The sequence below is a fragment of the Phyllostomus discolor genome, chromosome 2 (assembly GCF_004126475.2).
Source record: "Phyllostomus discolor isolate MPI-MPIP mPhyDis1 chromosome 2, mPhyDis1.pri.v3, whole genome shotgun sequence".
NCBI classification, from domain to species: Eukaryota; Metazoa; Chordata; class Mammalia; order Chiroptera; family Phyllostomidae; genus Phyllostomus; species Phyllostomus discolor.
The window spans coordinates 136,111,077-136,117,933 of NC_040904.2; positions in this window are offsets into that span (position 1 = coordinate 136,111,077).

Here is a 6,857-nt window from a genome sequence, read left to right on the forward strand (position 1 = left end):
ATTTTTTAAGTTATCAATAAAAGTGCACTAAGATCTGAGATATTTTGCTAGTCTTATATTTTACCCTTACCTATCTTTTGTTTGTTTTTCTAAAGGTAGATTTGCCAAGTAAAGAATAAAATAAGTAAAATATATTCATAAACTTTTTAGAAGAAGGGATGCCTTTTCATGACTCAAGCAGCTTGAACTAAGTTATTTCTAGGGTAAAACAACAACTTTCCATCTATATCTAAGTGTCCAAATTGCTGAGTGATTTACAAACTCAGTGAGAAAGACAAATGAAATAGTAAGACAGAGGTCTTGCAGGTCCATGGTAGATGAGCAGCTTCCACATAGTTTATCAGCTGGGTTTACTCAAGATTATGTCATCCGCTTTAATAGCATCGGCTGAACTCATACTCTAGGGGGAAGTAAGGAAGCTGCTTTCTTTTGCTGTTATCCCAGGGATTGGTAGCTGCTCTTTCCCTAAATGTCACCTAAAATTTTAGTCTTGAAGAATGGGTTTTAGCTAGAAATTCTCTCCAGGAAAGGGGAAGAGTAGATAAAAGGAGAGTAAGGATAGATAAGAGGTAGGGGAAAGGGGGAAAGAAACTATTGAAGAGAGATCATGCATTAGGAGATGAATAGATTAAAGGAACTCATACTGTGAGTTGAGGAGACAGATGCAAAGTGCAATCAATCTTTTTCTCAGGTATCATAGTTGTCCTCAAATCCAGTTTTTTGTACCTTTTTACGATAGATTGTAATGCTGATCGCTGGTTTATTTTCTATGCTGCCATCAAACTGGTTTTATGGATCTCTTTAACAACTTCTGATCAATTCGACTTACTATAATTGATAATTGACAAATGACAGCTAAGGATAAATCCACATGAATTTTTAAGTGTCCATAAAATTCTCTCTGCATAGAAAGGCTTAAATTAGAGATGATTTCTTAACCCAGGTTTGGAATTCTTTTCAGGTGATCAGTTGCAACATAGCTGAGAGCACATCAAAAAAATAGAAAGAAAGAAAGAAAGAAAAGCTTCTGTTAGAGGACTAGGATAAAGGCAATTTGCCTCTAAAGGGGTTTGTTTGTTAATTGCTTTGGTCCACTTTACAAGGTCAAATCCATTTGCCTAATGACGAATCTCATCTGTTCTGGCAGAGAAAGAAATGTTTTCTTTCACTTCTACGTGTGGCAAGAGCTCATTCATCTCAGTAAGTTCTGAAGAGAAATCTAGCTACATCAGAGAGAGGAGTATTCAAAGGGCAACTGATGGCCAGGAAGATATATGGAATTCACTTTCCTGAGACAGACATTCAAATGGTAACAAGTGATAGAAAACAGCTCTATATTTCAGCGTGATGTGTGTTCGCTCCTGATGATTAAACCCCCTGTGAGCCATCTGTGTTTAATGGGTTAGAACTACTTTGTAGCTGCAGTTTTTTCCTTCTACTGCTCTCTTATTTATTTGAGAGGAGAACGAACTCCACTCTTTAAAAGTTAAGCATGTAAGAAATCCTGCCAAGAGAATCAGAAAGAAAAGGCAAATTTATAGCCTAGTGTTGTTTTAAGCATTTAGTAGTATAAATAAAAAGTGTAGATAAATGTGTACAAGTAGACGCATAAGTGACCCTCTGTTTATCTCAGTTACATTATTTGCCTAAATTCCAGAGCAGAATTAACCCAATTAGTTTACATAATGGCTAATGCTGTCCCTCAGCTGAGCTATTAGGGATGTGCACAACTGATGCTAGACAGGGGATGGTGTTATTTTACGTACAAGCCAAGCCTGTAAGGGGACTGGGGTGTGTATCCAGTGACTCTCAAGGATTAAAAAATCAGAATCTAGTGTGGAAATCATTGTACCTCAAAGCAATGTACACTACTGGTGCTATTAATGCAATTAAATTCAACTTCTGGTTTAAAATGCCAATGATGATAATGGTTTTTCATATGTGGCACCATCTTACCCAAGACATGCCACATTTTACTAACATCTCATTATTTTTCTCCGACTTAGGAAAGTCAGCAGCCATAAGCACTCAATAAATATTTGCTGAATTGAATTGAACTCTGAGAACCAAGAGGTGAGGTGGCACTGATCACCAGTGACACATCTGGGACCAGAATCTTGTTTCTGTTCTGCCAAATATTTAGTGATCTCAGCCAAAGCCAGTGGAAATATTACATGTAGAGCTTTAAATTGAAGAAAATTTCACAGAGCTACAAATGTTCATCTGAGACATATAATTACATTGGCCAAGCAACTTCTCTCTTGACATTTATTTTCACTCTTAAAACATTGACTAATTTCAGAGATTTCCCTTTTCATAAAATCTAGCTATATACCACTCTTAAATTTGTTTCTAAGGTATTCCCTAAAAAATTTCTCCTGCTTTTTTTCCGCTTTGAACCAGAAAACAGATCTACAAGGGGAGGCTTCTTAGGACCTAAAAACATCAATCAATTTCACAGCTGGGAATAGAAGGATCCAGATAAGACAGAGCAATTCCTCCATTGAACTTATGCTTATAAACTTTAAGAAAGAATTTTTGTGTGAAGTGAGACAAACTTTGGCCTGGCTGAGACTGACAAAGAGTTAAATTAAAGACACAAAAGCAACACCCAGCTGCTGCTGCTGCATTTTCTTTTCTTTTCATGGAGTAGGGAGTATTTTTCCTGTAATGACCTCAGAATCTTCTGTCTTTTTCTTGGTCAGAGATCAAGGGGTATACCAGGGTGAAACCTTCTTCCTATTGAACTTTTCTATCAACTTTCTGCAGATGTGTATTTGAAACTGCACTTACAATTTTTCCATTTCTTTTGGTATACGTTTATACATTTATACAGAGTTCATATCAAATATGTACACTACCTTTCCATATTAGGCAAGTTTCAGAAAATGTCATCCATCCAACTAAACTTAATACTCTTTGAAGACAAAGGCCATGACTTGCATTTATTCATAACCTCCATGGCTAGCACAGCACATTGTAATATTATGAGCTAAGCACATATTCATTGAATTATTTGAGAATAGAAAACTTGAAAATAGTATTGAATGGAACAAATTATTTCTTTGCTGAAACTGAGAACATCGGTCCAATTAATAAAAAAGGAAAAGATATTTAAAATTAGAGAAAAGTTGTGGTATGATATAAAGAAAGAATTGCAAGTATTTTAATTACCACAAACATAGGTTTTGTGTTTTTTGTTTTTTAACTAAACATATTGGGGTGGCATTGGTTAATAAGGTTATACATACAGGTTTCAAGTGTATACTTCTATCACACATCGTGTATATATTGCATTGTGTGCCCACCACCAAAGTCAATCAAATCTTATTTGGGTTCTCTTTCAGAGAAAAAAGAGACAAAATTCTATAGTTTTAGAAGTTCCTATTCATCTTTCAATGTCTGGCTCACATCTTATCTTCAGTTTTCCAGGACTTATAAAGGGTTGACTTAATTGCTGTCTTCCCTGTTTTCCAATAGCATTTTGTTGGAACAACTTCTATTCACACTTTCATTATTCCCCCCGCCCCTTCATCTCCTCAACTAGACTCTTATTTTCTCTCAGGTCCAGCACAGAGGGTTCTCAGTAAGTGTTTAATAAATTAAATAAAATTGAATTTAAAGATTAAAAAATAAAGAAAAGGAAGAAAAAATTCTGACATTGATGCAATAGGAGGAAAAATTGGAGTCTGTAAAACAAATTATTTAATTACTTCACAGACTATGATAAAGGGTTTTCAAATGCATATTTCAATTATTTTTTCTGCATAGCTTTAAGGAAAACATGTAGCCTAAGGAAGTCAGAAAAAAAAGCTTTGGATTTAGAAGTTCCGTATATTCTCTGTCCATAAATTTCCTCATCTGTGAAATGGAGACTATAATAATACCCATTGCCACAAAACCATGGAAGTCAAAGGAGAAAATAAATGTTAAAGTGCCTTTTTCATTTAAAGTTTTATGTGTCCTTTTCAACCATAAATGAGAAAACTAAGGCTCAGAGGAATTGACTGACCCACCTAAAGCTTTAAAGCTAAAAAGTGGTACAGCTAGGATCCCTAAGGCCACACTCTCTCCCTAACACTGCCCAGACCATTTACCCCATTCCCAAACACTGCACCCCACCTACTGCATCCTGGTCCCACACTGATCTCACCAAAATGCTTCATTCATTCATTCTATGTGCTGGGGCTGCCTGCTTTAAAAAGTCCTGTTCTTTTCCAACCCTACATTCTGTTAGTCAGAGAAAACCTGATAAATTATTAGGGACTCTCTTATTAGTTCCATAACATATGACTATCCTCTAGGGAGACAAAATATATTTAATCTGGACAAGTGCCCCTGGTGCTTAAAGGGGATATCTTAAACACTTTTCTGCTATGGACTCCAATCTTTTGAGCCCCTTCTTAGATAAGTGAAAAGCATAGGTTTAAGAGGGAAACCAACTATATTGTCCAAAGAGTTACAAAACTAATTTTAAGATGTATTAATATTTATGCATCTTTATTGATAGACTAATTAACAAGATACAGCAACAGGGCTAAAAACTTCCCTAATTTTGTAGTTTGAAAACTGTTGAATTTTGAAAACTATGTTAATCAAGTGATAAACTAAAATTATAATTAGTTCAATATATCTATAATAACTAACAAATGTAATATGAAAACTATTTTCTTTCTATTGGTGAGAAAAATCACAGGCACTGCTACTGTTGAGGTTTGTTGTCCATATTCATCCATTTTTTAAAAAAATGCTTCATTTATTTTAGTGGTTAGTGAAAATAAACATCTAATGCTTTTTCCATCTCAGTTTAAGGGCCCTCTGAACTCTATCCAGAGATACCCCTTCCCTACCCACTGTCCACTAAATTATGAACCCTACTCTGGTGACATGGGGAATATTTGAATCTTTTCATATCCACCCACTGGACTGTGTAAGTAACTTGTAGGGGACTCCTTCTGTCTTCTACTGAAAATCTGTCATTTTGACAATGCTGGTAATTGTTCTAGATTACAGTATCCCCTCCTCATTCATGGGGATACATTCCAAGACCCCCATTGGATGCATTAAACTGCTGTTGGTACCAAACCTTAGGAATATATTATGTATATTCTAATAACTAACAATAAAATAGGACAATTATAACAATATCCTACAATGAAAGTTAGGTGTGAATATCTCAATCTCTCTCTCTCTCTCTCTCAAACTTATCTGAAAACCAAGATGGCTACTAAGTCACTAACAGGAGGTAGTGTATCCAGTGTGGATGTGCTGGACAAAGGGATGATTCACATCCCAGGTAGGACAGAGTGGGATGGCATGAGGCTTTGTCACATTACCCTGAATGGTATTTAAAGGGTTTATTTCTAGAAATTTTCCATGTAAAATTTTGGACTAATGTTGACTGTGAGTAAACCTCAGAAGGTGAAACTGTACATAAGGGTGACTTCTATATTCTCTTAAATCTTGGATATGTATGTTTAAGTAGCTAGATAAGAGGAAATGTTACAAGTATACATATTATAAAAATGCATGAAAAACTTCAGTATACAATGTCTTGTATTCTAAAGTCAGACATGTTGTAACATAGTGTCATGATGAAATACTCAAGTGAAATAATTTATTTGCTCTGTGGACTTTAAAAAAATGCATGGTATGTAATCCCAAGGCTAAGAAGAAAAAAAAAAGCTTCTTTCAATTTCATATTATTTCTGCAGTAAACTGAAGAATTAGCTAGCTCTTGTCTTAAAGGTTTGCTCACCATTTTTTCAATATATTTCCAGGATAAATGATGGCAGTATATTTCTTTAAAAAGGAGAGGTATTTTTAAATACTATTTTAGCATTAACTACACCCTGCAAAACTGATAGTGCATTTAATGTTTGGAGGGGTTTGTGCCATAAATGCTAACTCTACTGCTAAACATTTCATTCTGATTTTTGTTTTCATTTTGATCATCAGTGACATTTCTTCCTGGTTTGTACAAAAATATATATGCTGGGAATTAGAGGTAAGAATAAAAGTACCATTTAATATGTAATTGTATTAAATAGATTCCTTTAAAAATTCATATTTATATAAAATGCAAAATATGAATAGCTATAAAGAAATAATGTTTATGGGAATTTTGGATGCTCAGCTTCTTAGAGTAGAGATGGCTTAAGTTAGTCATCTATCAATTATATTTTAAATGATAAACATACATCTTTATATTCTAATCACCAAAAAAAAAATCAACCCAACTAAGATTTTAAAAATAAGATGATGTCCACATTTCTTCTAAAATATTTGGCAACAGAAGTGGCAATTTTTTAATTAAAATTATATCTAATATCATTCATCTTTTACTATTTGAATTAAATGTTAAAAAACAAGAACTAGGGTCACTGGTAAGTTTACAAAATTATTTTAAAATTTTCAAACAGTTTATGCAAACATTGTAGTTGATCTTTTCAATTCTCAGCTAAGGCATCATTTGCTTGCTTATAAACTAAAATCAGCTTTATATATGTAGCAGCACTATTGAAAACACAGGGAAGTGATATATACTATGGAAGTCAAGTGTCTGAGAAAAGAAAGTACAGATACTAAAAGGAAACAATAACATATCATCTTGTAAGGACTTGTATTAAGTGCATTGGTCTGCCCTTTCCCCCTGCCTTGGAGGTAAAAAAAAAGTCAACAGCCAATTGAAACGATGAAACTAATAGACTCCCATAATTTATACACACAATTTCACAAGTTTTCTCAAGGTTATATAGGTTAAGTAACTCTGTTATTCTTTGGAGATGTGTTGTCAAGGCTGAGGGCACAGACTACAGTAGCTTTCTTGTTTCTTTTTTTTCCCATAAAAAGTTACA